Source organism: Ascaphus truei, chromosome 5 (genome assembly GCF_040206685.1).
Source record: "Ascaphus truei isolate aAscTru1 chromosome 5, aAscTru1.hap1, whole genome shotgun sequence".
Lineage (NCBI taxonomy): Eukaryota > Metazoa > Chordata > Amphibia > Anura > Ascaphidae > Ascaphus > Ascaphus truei.
This window is the reverse complement of record NC_134487.1, coordinates 156,204,261-156,223,516: the sequence shown is the minus strand read 5'-3', so window position 1 is coordinate 156,223,516 and position 19,256 is coordinate 156,204,261. Positions and strand designations below refer to the sequence as shown.

The window sequence follows — 19,256 nt, the reverse complement described above, 5'->3', positions numbered from 1 at the left end:
TCTCTTTCCCCATGCTGTGTGTGTCTCTCTCCCCATGCTGTGTGTCTGTCTCCCTATAGTGAGTGTGTGTGTGTGTCCCTACCTGTCACTGTGGAACATGGGGGGGGGAAGCCATCTTGAGCCCTGACACCGGAAGTTCTCACTGCTGGGGCTCCGCTGACACTAACCCCACCCCACCCTCTGCCACTCAGACCCCGCCTCTGCTCTCCTCCCTGCATTCTTGCTCTCTGCTGCCCCCCCCCCCCCTCTCTGATGGTCAAAACCGGGCCAGCCACAAAAAAACAGGACATTTTAAAGAATGTGCGGCAGTCGGGACAGACATTAAAAAACTGGGACTGTCCCGGCTAAACCGGGACATTTGGTCACCCTAAACTTACCCCATTGTTCTTTAGAAGAGTCACAAAACTACCAAAGCTAGCAGTTAACTTTGTAAGGCTGGGCGATTTCCTTTGCAGATTTTCTAGACCATTCTGGAATTCCTTTGTACATTTCTCTATCTAAAGCAAAAAGAAAAGTCAATATAATCTTACTGTTGACAGTGAAGTTATAACAGTTGCTATATTGTGTACATCTACTGACATTGACATCATAATAAATAGTCATAGAAATCTATGTTATTATATATTAAGGAGGGGGCGGAAAAGAAATAATTACAAATATACATATATTTAGATATTATTTAATTGAAATACAGATGTATCCAGCCTCACTGTTCCTAGCGATGCCACATCATGCATATAACACATACTGTAAATAACACTTCTACACTATGTATATGATAAATAGAGTTAATCATGAAAAAATTTCTCAGACAGAATTTCCCCCGAAGTGCCAGTGACATAATTAAAGTTGACCATATCTCTTTCTCTTTGCCTATATCAATGGTACATCCGACTGAAAAAAAGTGTTGTTCAATGATTTGTTATTTTAAATTATAGGCTAAAGCTGGTAAATTCCAGGCATTATTGAAATCCCTGCTCTCTGATTGGTTAAAATTCTGGGCATTATCAAATGAGTAATGGCCTGGAATTTTTGGCACTCTGCCAAGTTTTTCAGCCAATCAGCTTTCAGTTTTCATTCACAAAGAGTGAGATTAGCTCTTAGACAGGGGAGGTGATTGGACAGGAGGCAGCAGCAAGGCACTAACTCCTCCCCCACCCTGCCTGCAGGAAGAACCGCATAGGAGAGTGAGGGGAAAGGTTTGTGTGTCTGTTTTGTGTCTAGAGAGGGCCAGCAGAGTGTTTTATTGGGGTGTGTGTGTGTCTTCTGTTGGTGTGTTTTGTGGGTGTAGAGGGGGCAGCAGAGTCTGTTTTGTTGGTGTGTGTCTGTTGTGTCTGCTGTGTTTGTGTGTGTGTGTGTGTGTGTGTGTGTGTGTGTGTGTGTTTTGTGAGTGTAGAGGTTAGAGGAGGGCTGCAGTGTGTTTTATGGGTGTAGAGGAGGGGGGCTGCAGTGTGTTTTGTGGGTGTAGAGGAGGGGGCTGCAGAGTGTGTAGGGGGACAGCAGAGTGTGTTTGTGTATATAGAGGGGGTTGCAGAGTGTGTTTGTGTGTATAGAGGGGGCTGCAGTGTGTGTGTCTGTTTATGTGTGTGCATATAGAGGGGGATGTGTGTATGTAAAATTTCCTTTTAATAAACTTGCAGTTAAAGCATAAGAATGTAGACGATCATGCTGATAAAAATCAATATGACTACAAAAGTGTATCCTTTTTATGAAAAATTAGCCTACATTTAGCCTATAATAGTAATTATGCCCTCAGAACAGGGCATTTCTGGCCAATAATGCCCTGACTGGGTTAAAGTCCCTCGGCTTCGTCTCAGGCCTTCAACTTTTCCAGCCAGGTCATTATTGGCCAGTAAGGCCCTGTTCTTCGGGGATTATTACTTAAACATTTATATTACACTTAGCAAGTATAACATTTTTATGGATCTTTTTTTTTTTACTTACATGTTTTTCCACTGGAGTTGCAACAAATATGTTCTGGAAGAGAAACAAAACAATTCATTTAGTTCTGTAATCATTACTGACAAATACACATCACAGTATCTAAGTAAAAGATTATCCAGTTCTATGGCACTGCAGTTTTAGGTTCTTCAAATTAGTATAAAAATTAAGAATGGAAAATAATTTGCTTGTACTAATACGAATTAAAAAAAGAACATTACCCCAAATGAAACATTTTGGTTTAGGATCAAATGCAAAACCTCACTAGCAGTCCAGCACGTAAGATTATCACTAGATGTGCTATGAGCACACAATACTATAAAAAGGAGAGACAGGTCAAATTTCATGATCAACACCTTAGGATGATCTGCTGGTAAGACTGACTGTGAGCATTATCCTCTGTCATTTAAAATATTTTGCACGAGGAAGTACATTTTACTTGAGATAAGAAACTGTGATAAGACATTCAACTTTTTACTATTCTGTGGAAATTTAGACTCATCCTCAGAAACCTATTACTATTTAAAGAAGCAGGGACTCTCCAGAGCAGAACCGCATTCATTTCAGCTCTGGGGACCCTCTTGATCCTGTGATACTCACTGGCCGTTGGTATCTTATGGGGGTTAAATCCCCACGTGTTATTTTATATATATATATATATATATATATATATATATATATATATATATATATATTGGGACAGAGTCATAGACTCTGTATATGTTAGCAGGAAGCTGCATTATGCCTGCTTTCCAGTATGTGATGAGTTAAACTTGTTAGACAGGCCACAGGTGATCCTAATTAAGTGAGCGCACCTGCTTTAAAAAGGAGAAGAGGAAATGCCTCTAGGGCAGCAGTCTCTCTCAGACACTGAGAGAGGACAGAGGAGAGCGGACACAGACCAAGGCTGCTCAGACTTATGCTCTCCCGAATTGAATAAAGCTCCCAGTTAAAGAGCCAAGTGATATTACCAAATATTGTTGGTCTGGTCTAGCTTAGCTAACCAACCGGGTAGATAGGCTTAACCTAGTTTAGTTAGCTTCCCTAATGGGGATAGGCTTTTGTTTATGTTTTTGTTTTACTTAAAGGTAAGGAGCACCCATTGTTTTGTTATGTTTATGGACAAATAAAACCATCAGAAGATTATTTCACTAGAAGAACTGTGTTGCCTCCTCACTAACCACGGTAATCTTGCCACAATATATATATATATATATATATATAGCCCTGTGTAAATTTGGGGTTACATGTCTTTCTCCTCCTGTGCAACAATCCCTGTTAAAGGACAGGTTTGCCAGGAGTAATCATGGGGTTTGCCCTCACTTCATATGCTGTGTATTATTTAGTGAAGGAAGTGACATCAGGCTCTGTGTCCACTAACAGTGACACAGGGGTGGTGCCTACTGAAGCTATATAATATGCAGCACTTCCTGAATTTAGTGGGTGTGCCTCACCATCTGAGTGAGGTGAGTCTATCCAGCAACCTGTCAGGGCTCTGGCAGGGTTTGTGGCCCTCCCTTTAGGGAGTGGTGTGGAAGACTATACCTCTTACTTCATTAGGGAGTAAGGGAAGAGCTAGACCTGCTTTCAGTGCCCTTGACTGGGAGTATAAGGCCAGGGACCACCTTTGGGTTGGCAACCTGAGAATGAGTGGCTAGACGACCAGCCACTATGATGGGTGGCTGCCCATGTCTGCTGTTAATAAAGGATGCCAAAGAGTAAGAACGCTTCTGTCCTGTGTGTGGAGTCACTTGGGAAGAAGGTGCACATAGAGGTTCTCTTTCAGAGACTCCTCCCTACTACGCTGGGGGTCTGGAAGAGATGGAGGCGCTGTACCATGAGTGAGTATAACTCAGCATTACCTCATAAGCTAGTCCTGATGCCATTCCCCTTAATACCATCAAGCGGGAGACTCAGGAGTCCTGTAAGCCAGCAGGTGCACCACACTATAGCCATGTGTAACCAGAGTAGTATTTCCCTAGGGGACCCTATCTGCGATTGGGGGAGGGAAAACCCGTTACATATATATAGCAAATGGAACTACTACTCTATGCTCACATGCAAAAGCATAGCCAGTATAACCAACCCCACACTGAGGAGACCCATTAAGGTCGAAACAGTCGGTCTGTGGGTGGGTTTGCTGGCTATGCATCTTAACCCTGGCTGTGCTCAATGCTGTGATCATGCAGCAAGCTTAAGTCTATAGGGAACCATGTTTATGATTTTGAAGCAAAAGGTGGCACTGTGTGCTTATTTGCATGTCATTTCCCAGAATCCCTTGCTGCAGTGGAAGTGCTGTGTGCTGGGTGATAATGGTGAAAGGCGGAGTTGCAGACCTGTCTAAAACATGCAAATGAGCATACAGTAATATTTCCATTTGCTATATGCCTTGCTGTGGAGGTTTTTTGTAATTTTTTTTACCCACCATAACTTAACTAAGTGTATGTGTGTGTGTGTATATATATATATATATACCAGACAAAAGGTGACACATTGTATGCTTATTTGGATGTCATTTCCCAGAATCCCTTGCTGCAGTGGAAGCACTGTATGCTGGGGATAATGGTGTAAGGCAGGGTTGCAGACCTGCCTAAGACACGTGAATGTGCTCACAAGTGATCTTTTTATTTGCTATATGCAATACGATGGAGGTTCCTTGTTGCCTTTTTCGCCCACCATAACTTAAAATGTGATGGTAAACCCTACAGTCTTGAAAATGCAAAGTCAGCAGTACAACCAACGTCACACTGATGATACCCATTAAGGTTGAAACATGTCTGTGAATGGTTTCTCTGGCTTTGCATCTGATTCCCATGCTGTGCTTTAAAGCTGTGTTAACAGCGAGCATTAGCTTATATGAGCTCCATGTAACAATGGTTTATCAGACAAAAGGTGACACATTGTGTGCTCATTTGCATGTCATTTCCCAGAATCCCTTGCTGCAGTGGAAGCAATGGTATGCTGGGGATAATGGTGAAAGGTGTGTATGTATATATATATATATATATATATATATATATATATAGATATATATATATATATATCTATATATATATATATATATCTATATATATATATATATATATATATAGATATATATATATATCAAATACAGTATTGAATAAATTCCTTAAACAACAACATATTTTATTTAGGCTAACAAGTCAAAGAGTGATACAGTATGTGTCAAGATGTTGCAATTGATCCCATAACATAGAGAAATAAATTTGCACTGAATCTGGTACACTTATTTAAAGCTGCAGAACAGGCTGCATTGCGTTGAATTATTATTATATTTTTTTGACTACAGGATTGAAGCAGGGAGTCTCCGGAGCTGAACTGTGTTAATTTCAGCTCCGGCGACCCCCTGTTCCCAGACACTTACAGTACCTCGGTAGTGATGCTGATATCTTTGCAGCCAGGGAACTGTGTGCCTAACATAATGGGGGCTTTAAATGTTCCGCGTCACGCGAGCCAATAGGAAACCATGATGTAATTCGTTGCAGCTTTCTATTGGCCAGCGTGATCAGGACCTTTAAACTGCACAAATATATCGGCACCCCCTACAGGGGTAAGTATCTCTGGGCGAAGATGGTAACTGAAGCTGAAATGAACACAGTTCAGCACCAGAGACACCTGCTTCAAGCTTGTAATTAAAAATGTATTAGATGTATAAACTTCACGGGGGAATTTTAATGGACGCCACGACGGTAGCGCCACACTTGTGAGAGGTAGAGGGAGCTCGCTAATTACCAGGATCAGATCGTATGGAGATACTCAGTGCCCGATCCTAGTACTGTTACTAATGTTACATAGGTTGACTTATTTGATCTAGCAATGTTTAGTGCCACGGCGTACTTGGACACATGATGCATGATTATAGCACTACTATTACCTGTTGGTACTTCTGACTTGGTTATGTCTGGCTCTACCGTATATTTAGGCTGCGGAATGTGACGCTACAGCTACAGTCAGAATATCATAACCAAACACATTGTGTGTAAGTCGAATTGGCAACAAAAGGTATGGACAGTGTCAGTATTACGTTACATGAATACAATGTACTCCATGTGTATCATATTATAGGCATTGATCTCTGAGACACGGGAATTCTGCACACCTAGTTACATTGCAAATGATTACAACATTGCTATAATTTGCTGCTGTTTCTGACCTAGATGTGTTTGATGCTGCTGTGTACTTGAACTGCAGTACGTGACGTTACAGCTGCAGTTGGTACAACATACATCTAATACATAGAGTGTTAGTTGAATGAGCAATAAGAGAGGCCATATGTATTCAATACATCTTACTGTATGTGCACTTAACCACTGACACCGATTTCTGAGATGCAGGTATTATAAGCCTACTTGCTGCTGGGTTAATTAGCTACTGGCACTGTGTCTGTATTAATGTGCTAACTTTGGCCCCAAGTGGGAAGAACGGCCCATATTACATCTATATATAGCAACTAGTAAGGGAAAAAAATCCCTAATTGGGTGCTCTAAAACATCAACTGTGAAAGACTATGCATTCTCTTCAATTATAAGTTAGTGGGTCCAGAGTATCCAATATATCAATGGGCAGGGTTTTTTCTATCCCCAGTAGAACAATAAAGTCAGTAATGAAATAGCAGCAAAATCTCATAACACCGTAAACAAAACCACTATAGGGAGAGAAACCTCTAACCTGACCTGTGTGTAATGATTGCACCCGGCGGTCCCCCCTTGGGCGGGTCTCACAATCCCAGTGGGTCTTCGTGGCAGAGAGTAGCTGTACTCACGTTGCTGCCCCGGTCCCGGTGTATATATATTGTACTAATTTAACCTCTTATGTGCTGTATAGAGACACTGGTCTCCGTGGATGTACTGTATATGTGGCAGCTTGTAACAACATCACTCTGGTTGCGTAAACATCTGCCAGTGGTGTGTTTCTAGGCTAAGGTGATACATATTGTATGTCTGTAGAGCGGATATATAACAGCTAACGTTATAAATAAATTTGCTGCTTCTATACTGATTCCTGTATTACTCATCAGATTGACCAACATTGGAGGCAGGTTACTGTGTAGATTTATATATATTACTACCTAATCCACTGCATATAAGATATTGCGAGTCTATCATATGTGACACGCTATTTTAACAATTATGAAAATTACCCCATGGATACAACCTATCTCTGAAGAGACATATTAAGATAAGGATTTTGTTCCCGGGTGGGTTCAATCAAGGACTATTCTGACCTGTATCCCAGTTGGGCTTACATATCCCCTATACAGCCTCTCCACTTGGGGATTTTTAAACATTGTAAATAATTTATCATTTAAGCGTCGACATTTATGTGTAATAAAACTTTATTATTTTTAGTTTTCATTAGTGGTACAGTACATAAGAGATCAATTATACTATAATAGATTCTCTGTATGGGAATATTTATATTCTCAGAGATTTCTATATCTCCTACACAATTTATGTACTTAGAGTGCAAGTTATAGGGAACCTCCACTGAGAATCTTATCTCACTTATCTGTTTATACATTTATTTTGTCCCTCTGCACCAGAGTTAAATTAATATGATTTCAATTTGGCACGTGGGATTGAGCAGTTAGTCCACTCTGTAGTTTAGCACACAGAATCAGTAGCCAGCTCTTGTGATTGCTGCCTGCTTCATTAAAACTTCAATGTAGGCAGATGACTGGAGCCCATACTGCTAGCACTGCATGTCACAACAGATGCCACCTGATGAAGTGACAATGAGTGCCTAATTAATATGGGCACTCTATATTGTAATTATCAAGCACTTTGGATACTTTTGGGAGCAAAGAGCTACACAAAATAAAGAGCAACCTGTGCCATAGAAATCAGTTGATTGCAATTCTGCATGTGTCCTATAATGGGTATGTGATATGACACATATAATACAATATTTCCTTCTTACATAGCTCTGACAGTGTACACAATGAGTTTACAATCTAATTTGGTGCCTGAGGCACAGTGAGATAGTGACTTGTTTAAGGTCACAAGGAGTGTTGACACTGGAATTTCAACTGGGTTCACTTGCTGCAAAAGTTACTCCTTCTGGCCCTTTCCTTGTAAAAGGAAGACGCTCACAGTGATTATGACGTAAAGGGGCCCAGGGACCAGTAAAACAAAGGTTAAGCCAGCTCCCTGTCGCCTGTCCATCCTTCACTGGGGCTCTTATGGCCACCAGTACCTGGAGCCACATAGTTTTAATGTACAGAGTAGCCCCTTGCATAACCTGTACTGTGATTTGTTTATTCCTGTTGCGAAAATGTACTGAGTGTAAAAATATGTTTTTAAAAATAGCCCAAATCTCTGGACATGCGGGGCTGAGAAATCCTGTGTGCAGCCAGCATGTCTGAAGAAATGGATATTGCTGGGACTGAAGGGTGAGGGGTGTGTATTCAGACCTGGGGATCTGTGACTCTGAGAGCAGGGCCATTGTTCAGCCCAGACTCTGAGTCATCCATCTCTGCAGGAGGAATCCGGTTGAAACTGGAACCTGAGGTCTGGACCTAAGCCCCAACTCACTTTGCTCCCAGTTGTTAGTTTGAATTTTCCGTGACCCTAATTGGCCTATGTATTGCTCTCTGTGATTGGCCCACATTACATCTGTACTTTGATTGGCTCGCATGTAGCATCCATGCTCTGATTGGTTGGCAGCCCTCCTCCATAGTTTCAGATGGAGACCGAGAGTTGACGATCTCACTTCCAGAGCTCATTCTGATCCTTATGTGGAGGTGAACTAAGCGTATGCTCTGAGGCGTTGCTGCAGACACCTGAAAATGAGGCTGGGAGCCTAGCCATGCTGGAAATGTGAAAGTCCTTTGTGATACAGGAATGTGTATTGCCGGACAAGCGGAGAGCATGACTTTTATTTTGAAAGTGCTTGGCCGCGAATTGGACCAGAGAGATCTACACCTATGAAGTAAGGAAGCAAACCATGGGTAAGCCTTCAATGTGGCACTCAGCACCTATCCAGCTAGATTTCCCCTGTGTGTTCCTGTTTTTGTGAGTATAGCTCCGATCTATGTTTTGTGTTGTACTTGCCGAGTCCGGCTAGAATAAAAATTCTTTATGGAACTGCTTTGTCCTGTCTGGTGCCTTGATCCTTGAGTTAAGTTTTGGTCTTCCATTAATTTGCTTCAATATTTCTCCATAATTTAAGATGCATTGATGATCTATTGAGCAGACCAAAATGGGATTGAAAAAAATGTGATGTAAAGGTAAGTAGTTTCCTCCCTACTTTTTACATGGTGCACCAGAGAAATTAAGTAAGCATTCAATAAATTAGCAGTTCTTAACATAAAAAAACACATTAAGCAAACATAATCTCACAAAGGATTAACATTTTAATCAAAACATAATTAAACAAAAGTGTTGAACAGTGTTGTGAGGGCATCATAAAAGCAATTTCTCCTGTAATAATATATGAACTGTCTAAAGCAGCCCAGTCGAACTCAGAATAGGTTGGGGTCCAATTCTTAAATCCGACTGCAAACCATGAGCCGCATCTTCATATGGGTGGAAGGAAAAAAAGAAAATAGCCTACAGGCTAACTGACTCACATAGTCACTATAACTGCCTCTCCCCCCCCCCCCTTCTCTCTGTCTCTCTCCTCTCTTTCTTCCTCTCTCTTTCCCTATTCCTCTGTCTCTTAACAACCTCCCTCTCTCTTTCCCTCCCTCCCTCACCTCTCTCTCTCTCTCTTTAAACCCTCAAACCTCCCCCCCCCTTACCCCTCTCTTCCACCTCTCTCCATCACCTCTCTCTCTCTTTGCTCCCTTCACATCCACCTCCCCCTACTTCCTTCTCCCTCCTCCTTCCTCCCTCACCTTTCTCTCCCCACCTCTTCTCTCTCCCCTCTTTCTTTCTCTCCCCTCACCTTTCTCTCTCTGTCTCCTCTCTCTTGCTTTCCTCTCTCTCACTTCCCACCTTTCTCTCTTACACCCTCAAACAATTTTCTCTTTCCATCTGGGCCAAACAACTCCCTCCTTACCTCCCTCCCTCTCTCCCATCAAGCCAAACAACTCCCATCTTCCCTCCTTCCCACAATGTCAAACAACTTCCCACCTCCTACCCGGCTAAACAACATACTTGCTGCCAACCTCCGAGTTGCATAACTACACTTCTTGTGCCAGGACTAAAGGGTACTAAGGTTTCAAAGTGCAGTAAAGCTTACAGCATCTTGTCCCATGTTATGGGGTAAAGAGATCAGCAGGCATATAAATTAAAGTCTCCTGGCAGCAAACCACGGCAAAACTGAACCCTTTATCAAATTAAAATGTCCCAAAGTAAGCAATATTTTTTTGCTTTGATGCATTTTGTGCATTATAATTTTTTTCTGCAGTTTTCCCTAGTTTTGCAGCTGGAAGCATTAGATGCAGAACAACACAATAAACACAGTGGGTGTTGTGTGTCAACATCTTCTGCATTTAAAAACAAGTAAAAAAAGAATATCCATTACATTGAATTGTATCTTTTTCCTTGATAAATCTGGTGCTATATTTGCACCACATTTTGCCCAAGTTTTGCAGGTGGGAAACTTTGATACACAACCCTCATTAACTGTAATCTTACTGATTGAGTAAACATTTTCCACAAATACTGGAAACACTGTGCTCTAACCTTATTCTATTACAGCAGTTTATTTTCAGGGTGGTATAAAATACATGTACGGTAAGATATTTTCCTTCAGTGTTACTAGAAATGCATGCATGATAAATCTGGATAATGTAACATGTAAACATAATGGTAACTGCTAGGCATTAGCCATTTCCAGTCACTGAGATGAAAGGGAAGATAAGAAGATTTCTTATCTCACTATAAATACTATGCAGCCCTGTGTAATTTTGGGGCTACATGCCTCTCTCCCCCTGTGCAGTAAACCCTGTTAAGAGGGCATGTTTGCCAGGAGTAATCATGAGGTTTGCCCTCAACCCCTGTGAGGTGTAATATGTAGCAAAGTAAGTGGCAGCATGCTCTGTGTCCACTTACAGTGACATAGGGGTGGTGCCTCCTAGAGCTATATAATACACATCACTTCCTAAAGTTATCAGTGCAAGAGTGAGTTGAGTCTGTGCAGTTCAAGTGTCAGTCTGTCAAGTGTTGCAGAGTGTGACAATCTGACCCCACACTGTGCCAGGGCTCTGGCACAGATTGTGGCCCTCCCTTAGGGGAGAGGATACAGACTATTCCCCTTTCTCTATTAGAGAGTCAGGGAAGAGCAAGGACAGCTTCTAGGGCCCTGACTAGGAGTGGTGTCCAGGGACTTCCTTGAGGTGGGCAACCTTGAAAATGAGAGGCTAGAGATCGGCCGCTGTGAGGGGCAGTCTGCCAATGAAGATGTTAATAAAGAGTGCCTTGATTAAAAATACCTTCTCGCCTGAGCCTGGAGTCATTCAGGGAGAAGCTGCACCCAGGGGTTCTCTTCCAGAGACTCCTCCCTGCTGTCGTGGGGACCTGGAAGAGATGGAGGCGCTGTACCAACTGTGAGTACGATCTCAGCACTACCTCACGAGCCAGTCCTGGTGAAATACCATCAAGCGGGAGACTCAGGAGTCCTGTAAAGCACCAGGTGCACCACACGACATGACATGTAATAGGGGACAGTATCCTCACATAGGGTCCAATATGAGATTGGGTGGGGGTCAAACTGTTACAACTACAAAATACTAGAAATATCCAACGGAAAGAGATAAGAACTCTGCACTAATCTACAGAATATCTACAATGATTGTGTAACAGTGTTATGTGTATTTACACAGTGTAAATAAACGTGATAATATATCTAGTAGCTAATACCGTTTAACACCTGTTGTGAAGGGATGAATCACGATAATGTATAAGATACAGTACAGCTGCGGCCGCCTTTACCCTAGTGCGGCCGTAGCGGCGCAACTCTGATAACCGCGGGCAGATGCAGTATGTTTTTTTTTTGTCCGGAGTGTATTGCGGTATTTTAGCGCTCGTAATATTAGCATTTTATTAGCGCTGTCTGCAATACTGCAATACCGTCTAAAAACTCAGGGTGGCGTTCGTGAGCTGTTGTCTTCGAAGTCTAATACTTTAGCAGTTCAACCTACGTCAGTACACAGTCTGCGTGTGCGCGCGCAGTAATTGTAAATTTGCATATTTATACATGCATGTGCAGTGCTGTATGTCTCATTTGAAAATTGTTGAAACGCATAGGCATGTGCTGTAGCAGTATCACATTTCGGCATATACAGCGCTCTCCCCTCGCTCGTCCCCGCACACACAGGATAATTTACTGCACTGCAGTATTTCAACTTCTTAACTTATCTACAGTACAGTACACCTCTCCCACACCATTCCTTTGAATGTATGTCTTTCTGGTTTCAATCACATTCCTGCTTGATAGCTGAAGATTACTGTGCATGCGTCTGTAAGTTCACCACTGCTTGCTTGCGAAGTTCAAGAGTGAGTGACCAAAAAAAAAATATATATATTTTTCTCCTCATTTTTTATTTTTATTTTCTCCACAAGTCTGCCTAAACCATCTTGATATTACGATATTCAATCTGTGCTGTATCTTTTGACTGTGACACTGTGCGTTTGACTGCACATGGTAGATTTGTGTGCTTTTTATGTATTTGGGGGTGTAGGGATCAAATTATTATGATAACCTGCCTTTTGAAAATATGCCATTTCTTTGAACTGCAGTACATCTAATCCTTCATGCAGCTGTACCCTGTACCCCCCTCCCCCACGTACACACACAAGGCTCGCTCAAGGATTTGAACCTCTTATTGACCGACACCTCTCCAGAACCATTCCGTTTCTAAAGCTTGCCATTGTGTTTTTAATCGCCCGTCCCTAGCCGAGCATCACCTCTCTGCGCCTGCGTGCCTAATTTTCCTATTGTTGGCTTTGAGTCACCGCTCTGTAATCCTCTGTTATTGGAAGCTGCCGCTGTCACTGTCGCATTGCTTGCCAGCAACAGACGTTTCTTAGTTGGTTTTAACATGACCTTTCGCCTTTTGCAGTCTCCATGTTCATAGATAGTGGTTCACACATTTTTGTTGACTGACTTCACTGTTCTGTTCACTTTGCACGCTCATATATAATAATAACTTTATTTCTTATGGCACTTTTCTCTCAACAGGACTCAAAATGCGTCACAGTTATAATATAGTGCACTGTACGCAGTGTCACGGTAGACCAGGACAATTTACACAGGATCTCAAATGCCAGACTGAACGGAGGAGTTAAATAAAACAAGTTTACAGTATTATTCCGGAGCCAACAGGAGCAACATGATACAATGCATTAGGTTCAAACGCAGCACAACACTGGTTATTTAGGGAATCCTAGATCACTACAGGGGTAGGTGCTGGGAACCACTTTGGTACACTTTCCCAGATGTTTTCCACATGCCCAGGGTCTCTGGGTACCACGGTACCGGTGGGATGCTAGCTGCATCCTAACAAGTGTAAACGTCCGGCCAGCAAACTATACCACCAGGCCTAGTTCTGGATCTGTGTGTTTCAGGCAAAAACCTCAGAATAACACACCCACTGTCTCCCAGTCAGTGAGTCTGGATCTAATCTAACTACCTGTACTCGGAAGGGGTTTACATAGTTTCCTGGTCCCCATCTAAAAGCATGGACGACTGGGTGTCGACCAATCACAGCATGGATGCTACGTTGGCCAATCACAGAGGGAGGGTTAGCCGTGATGGACAAATCAGGATCACGGGAGGTGACTGTGCTTTAGGACAGCTCACAGAGGTGCGCATATTCCCATTATCTATTATTTGTATTAGTTGCTATTTATATTATTATGTCATGTGTATTACTGCTGTGAAGCGCTATGTACATTAATGGCACTGTATAAATAAATATATAAATAAGGGAGCCTGTGGAGACTACGGAAGGCAGTAGGAGTACACGGTGTGAATCAGGCACCCTTCTGTTCCGTCGGAGAGTTTGACAACTCGTGTCCATCAGCAGGTCTGGGACGCGGCGCACCACGTGGACTATCTGGCTATCCTAACATCTATGAGAGGGGATATTCTCAGATTATCCACCGCGCTTATCCTACTTATGTCCACTATACACAGACAAAGAACCCCTAATGAATGCACTCATGAAAATTGATTTGTGTGAATTAATTTTTGGTATAAAAACCTTTTAATTAGACATGCACTAAAAATATTTTGTAAAGGGACTAGGTATAAAGATCCATGACCCATCCCATAAACATTCTAATTCATAATGTTGAACATTTTCAATTGATATTGTAGTAGATATTTAGTCATAGAATATATGTCCTGAGGTACTAACTACATCCGAGTTGAGTCAAGCTGTTAACAGTAGTATACATCAACATATATAATTTGACTGCATTCGGAAGCGCTCTTTAAGTATATAGGAAGACTTTTTTCTTAAACATAGAGTTGTGGATTACAAGAATATACACATCTCCATGCACTGATTCACTTTTGTAGTGAAAAGAGCTATACTTGGACACAAACATCTACAGAAAATATAATAAAGTGCTAATGAAGGTATATTCACAGGGAACATATATATCATGCAGTTGCAGCACTGTGAATGGGTGCTGTCATGAAGTCACGTGGGTATTGTGAGTAGATATATGCTCTTCTCTCAGAAGAATCAATTTGACACATAAGGACAGTCACTGATCAGGCATGTGGAAGGATTCATTATCATTAAATTTATGCTGTTAACAAGTTAGTACTGTAGATTTACTATTAAATATAGCTATTCTGTGTTGCAAATAAAGGAACACACTAAATGTGTATTTATTCCTCGAGGCACGGTTCTCAAACCATATCCAATTATAGAAGTGATTGGCTGTCATGCGCTCTGGCTGGCGCAAATGGTAAACACACTTGGAAAGTGTGAAAGGGCTGAAGGTAAGGCACAGGGAGTGTCGGGTGACCACTAGAGAGGTAGGGGCTCAGGGGCAAAGAAGGCAATCTTACCCCTGTCAGCTCATCTGTCCTGGGTCCTGCAGCTCCTCAATAACCAGTCCCACAGCGTGCATCCGGCAATGTAAAGTGTAGAAATGAAGGGGAGAATCCGGTGCGACAGCAAACAGCCAAATGACGTCAGATCCAAGGTTGAACACAGTAGCTTCATTGAACACACACAGGTGAAACAGCAGGCTGCAGCACAGCCTCCTCCTCCACGTGTTTCACGCTCTGCTGGCGTTTCATCTTGGAGTGAGGAGAGTGCCTGCGAGACCAACATTTAAAGTACAAACCCCGCGAACAGGGACTTAATTAAAACTGTTTCAGCTGTAGACCTCCAGAGAGAACAAGTCTGTCTCAGTGATCGCATCATTGACATATAATGACCACATGAGCTAAACATGACAAATAGTATTCTATTTTCCTATATTACATTCAAGGAACAAATTTAAGAAATCTCAGGATGGTACTAATTGCTGAGAACACAAATAAAAAACATATGAAGGGTTAATAAACATTGCAACATTGAGTGGGTCCCATGAAACATAGTCTTTGAATATTTGTACTCTTAAAATTGTATGGTACTCTTTTACATAAGACTTCTAATGAATCACGAATCCCTGGGAAGTGGAAAGGGGAAAGAGGGGTGGGGGGAGGGGGGGGCGGGGAAGGGGATGGGGAAGGGGCCAAGGAGAGCAGAATTATTCATAACATTATAAACAGTATGATATGCATAAATACACAGTATATAAAGGGACTTGAAAAAAATGCAATCATAAAAAAAACATCTTAGATCCCAATCAACATTCAGTCCATTGGGCTGCAGTGTATTAAGAGTAAAGATCCAGTGTGCTTCTCTTTTGTGGAGGATTGTGATCCTATCTCCACCCAGTATAGGTAAAGCAATTTGTTCTATTGCCACACACTGGAAGGACCCTGCAGAACCCAATGGACATGAATTGAGATGTCTGGACACAGGATGTAACATGTCATGATTACGGATCAATCTAAGATGCTCTAAAATCCTAATCTTGAGCATACGACTTGTTAGGCCGACGTATTGTTTAGTATAACGGCAAGTCAGTAGATACATCAGATAATCGGATCGACATGAGATAAAAGATTGTATCTTAAATCTACGTGTCCCATCTGAATTGGAGAAATGGGTAGCTTGCAGCATGTTCGGACAGATTTTACATCTCCCACATTTATATGAACCAATTAGTTTGGGAAAGAACGACCTAGCGGATTGAATGGGTTTAAGCACACTAGGTGACAGTTTTTTTACCTAATGTAGGAGCCTTGCGGAACACAACTCGTGGACCTGTACTAACGATTTTAGATAACAGGGGATCTAGTGTCAAGGTACCCCAATGTTTGTTAATGATAGATTTAATAGCAAGGGCTTGGTCGCTATAACCTGTGATAAAGAAAGGAACATCTGATCTATCAACTGGCTTGGATTTAGTTGGGATCATGGAAATTAAGGAATCTCTTTCAGTGTTGAGATCTTCCTGCTGATAGCCCCTGGCCAAGAATCTATCTTGCATATCCTCCGCCCTCCGAACAAAGTCCTCCACGGAGGAACAGTTCCGACGTAAACGTACGAACTGCCCCCGTGGGATACGTCTGATCAGGGGGCGGGAATGACAGCTGTCAGCATGTAATATTGTATTCCTAGCGTTTTATTTATGGAATATGTCCGATTGAATGCATTTGGAATTGTCCACATATAAATTAAGATCCAAAAATTGAATCTTAATATGATAATTATGTGTGAACTTAAAGTTCAGTTGATTATCTGACAGGTAGTCAAAGAATGTGAGCAACTCGACTTCCCCCCCACTCCAGACCATCAACATGTCATCAATATAGCGTTTATAAAACGCTATTTTGTGCCTAAAAGGATTGTTATCTCCAAACACGTCGGAGGCCTCCCACCAACCCATGAAAAGGTTGGCATAGGATGGGGCAAAGGATGTCCCCATGGCAGTCCCACGTGTTTGGAGATAAAATTGCTGATTGAATGGGAAATAGTTGTGTGTGAGGGAAAAGCGGATACTATCCAAAATGAAAACAATGTGTGCAAGGGATAGATTGGATTGTGATTCAAGGAAAAACCTGGTGGCTGTGATGCCATGCTCGTGATGTATGATGTTATAAAGGGAGGCTACATCAAGAGTGACCCATAAATAAGATGTATGCCAAGTGAAAGGTGAATGCAGTGATAAAATGTGTTTGGTGTCCATAACATAAGAAGGTAAATTGTGCACTGGTGGTTGAAGGAAGTGGTAAATGTATTGTGAGAGGTGTTCACCCAGGGAGTCAGTACTGGAAATAATGGGTCTACCTGGGGGTGCAGTGAGTGTCTTGTGAATTTTGGGGAAGTGGTGAAAGATGGGTATGATGGGGTCTGGAGTGGTGAGGAAGTCCCTTTCGGCGGAGGTCAAGACATGTAACATTTCTCCCTCGACCAAAAGTTCACCAAATTCTTGTTGGAAAGAAAAGGTGGGGTCTCATGCCAGGGTACTATAAGCGTCCGTGTCCCCCAGTTGTTTTAATGCCTCAGAAATGTAAAACTCTCTATCCAGGACGACCGTGGCACCCCCCTTATCTGCCTTTTTTATGACAATCTGACTGTTTGATTACAATGTGTTAATGGCCTCTCTCTGTGAGACAGTAAAGTTATCATGTTTGTATCCATGAAACTCTATATCTCTCACTCTGATGTCTCTAGCCAAAAGTGTCAGGTCATGTTCAACCGCCTTTTGGAAGGTATCAATAAATTGTCCCTTCATATACGAGGGATTGAACTTAGATTTAATTTTGAAACTTGAGTCTTGTCTTCCTAAAAATTCGTAAGGATCATAGGCTGTACTATTGTTCTCATTAAAAAGATCTGTTAAATCTTGCTGAAAACACATGTCCCTGAAATCTAAGGATAGAGACTGAGTATGATTGATATCAAACAGAGGGGCAGTAACATTGTTTGCAGATTGTACACTCCTAGTGGAGAAAAAACGTTTAAGGGTTAATTTGCATATAAAACAATACATATCAACCATCGTAGAGAATAAATTAAATCTTATGTTTGGAGCAAAAGAAAGTCCCAGATGTAACACAGATTGCTCTGCAGCAGTAAGTTCATATTTAGAGATGTTAATCACATTACAGTTTCCCTTCTCTAAATCTTTAATCTTTTGGCTGGCATTCCACGTGCACTTTTCCTTTTGCTTCTTCTTGTCTTCCCCCGTTTTTTGGAGCTTTATAGCCCTCTACTCTACTGGGATTTGTCATGATAATTGAAGTTGAATTTTCTTCTCCAGAGGATGGACAAAAGTCACTTTCTCATATCCAATTATAGCCTCTAATGATATTTGCTGCACTCTATATATCCCTAATGCTAATGAATACACCTAATGCTAATTAATACACCCAGCAGTTTTTAGCCGGTTTACTCCACGTGGTGTTAAGCATGTGGGTAATGGATTTCTTTTTGTTTTGTTTTTTGCAAACATATGTCTTAGTTCCTTTAAAGGTTGTTAAACATTAGTATTCATGCATTAACATTAGAGTCAGCATAGTCAATTCAATGGTATGTGTAAATGTCTGATATGTACCTTCCGTGAAATATGATTATTCAATGCTGCAGTTATAGGAGCACACTTAATGAGTATATGTTCCTTGAGGCACGGTTCACACACCGTATCCAGTTATAACCTCTAATTCAAAATAACTGCTGCAATAAATATGTAACAAAATGCTAGTTTAAACACATTTGTATTTAGCGGGTTCACTAGCCCTCATATTAAACATATATATCTTGGAACTGGTAATATCCAGCCTATATATTAGACATAGAGGCCTATGCAGTAAGCATTCATAAGCCACTTATCAAGCAATTATCGGTCAAAATGCCTACTGCTATTCAGTAAGCGCTGATAAATGGGTGATAAAAGACTGAATCGCTCAAAAAAATTGCTCATAAAAAAAATCACAGAGGCAGCGGTTATAAGCTACTTATCACCGCTTTTCGGCATGTTCATAAACTCGCGCAATTCTAGTAGCAGTGATTAGGCTATGAACGCCTAGCACCGCTCTAGAATGGTGATTTTATCACAAAATCCTCACGCCAGAAAAAGTTGGCGTAAAGGTGTTGGAAACCTGCAGAGAAGCGGTGAGATGGGAAATAGGAAAAAAAATGCATTTTCCTGCATAGGATTGATGCCGGGAATCTCTGGAGCTGATATCCATTAATATTAACACCAGAGACCCCTGGCATGAATCCTGTGCAATAAAAATGCATTTACAGTAAACATCATTACCATAGCGGA

At 41.6% G+C, this 19,256-nt stretch overlaps 1 long non-coding RNA gene across 2 annotated transcripts in view; it reads right to left on the bottom strand.

Moving 5' to 3' along the window:
- The window catches only part of LOC142494484 (uncharacterized), a 29,113-nt gene that overhangs the window by 6,704 nt on the left and 3,153 nt on the right, over positions 1-19,256 (bottom strand). Inside the window, exons 2-4 of one of the 2 annotated variants that reach the window (XR_012801475.1) lie at positions 14,935-15,187; positions 1,945-1,977; positions 378-497 (exon numbers count right to left, since the gene is read on the bottom strand). This is a non-coding gene — a long non-coding RNA (uncharacterized LOC142494484). Of the gene's footprint in view, positions 1-377; positions 498-1,944; positions 1,978-2,162; positions 2,274-14,934; positions 15,188-19,256 lie in introns of those variants that run through there. The other variant, XR_012801476.1, reaches the window with a different exon arrangement.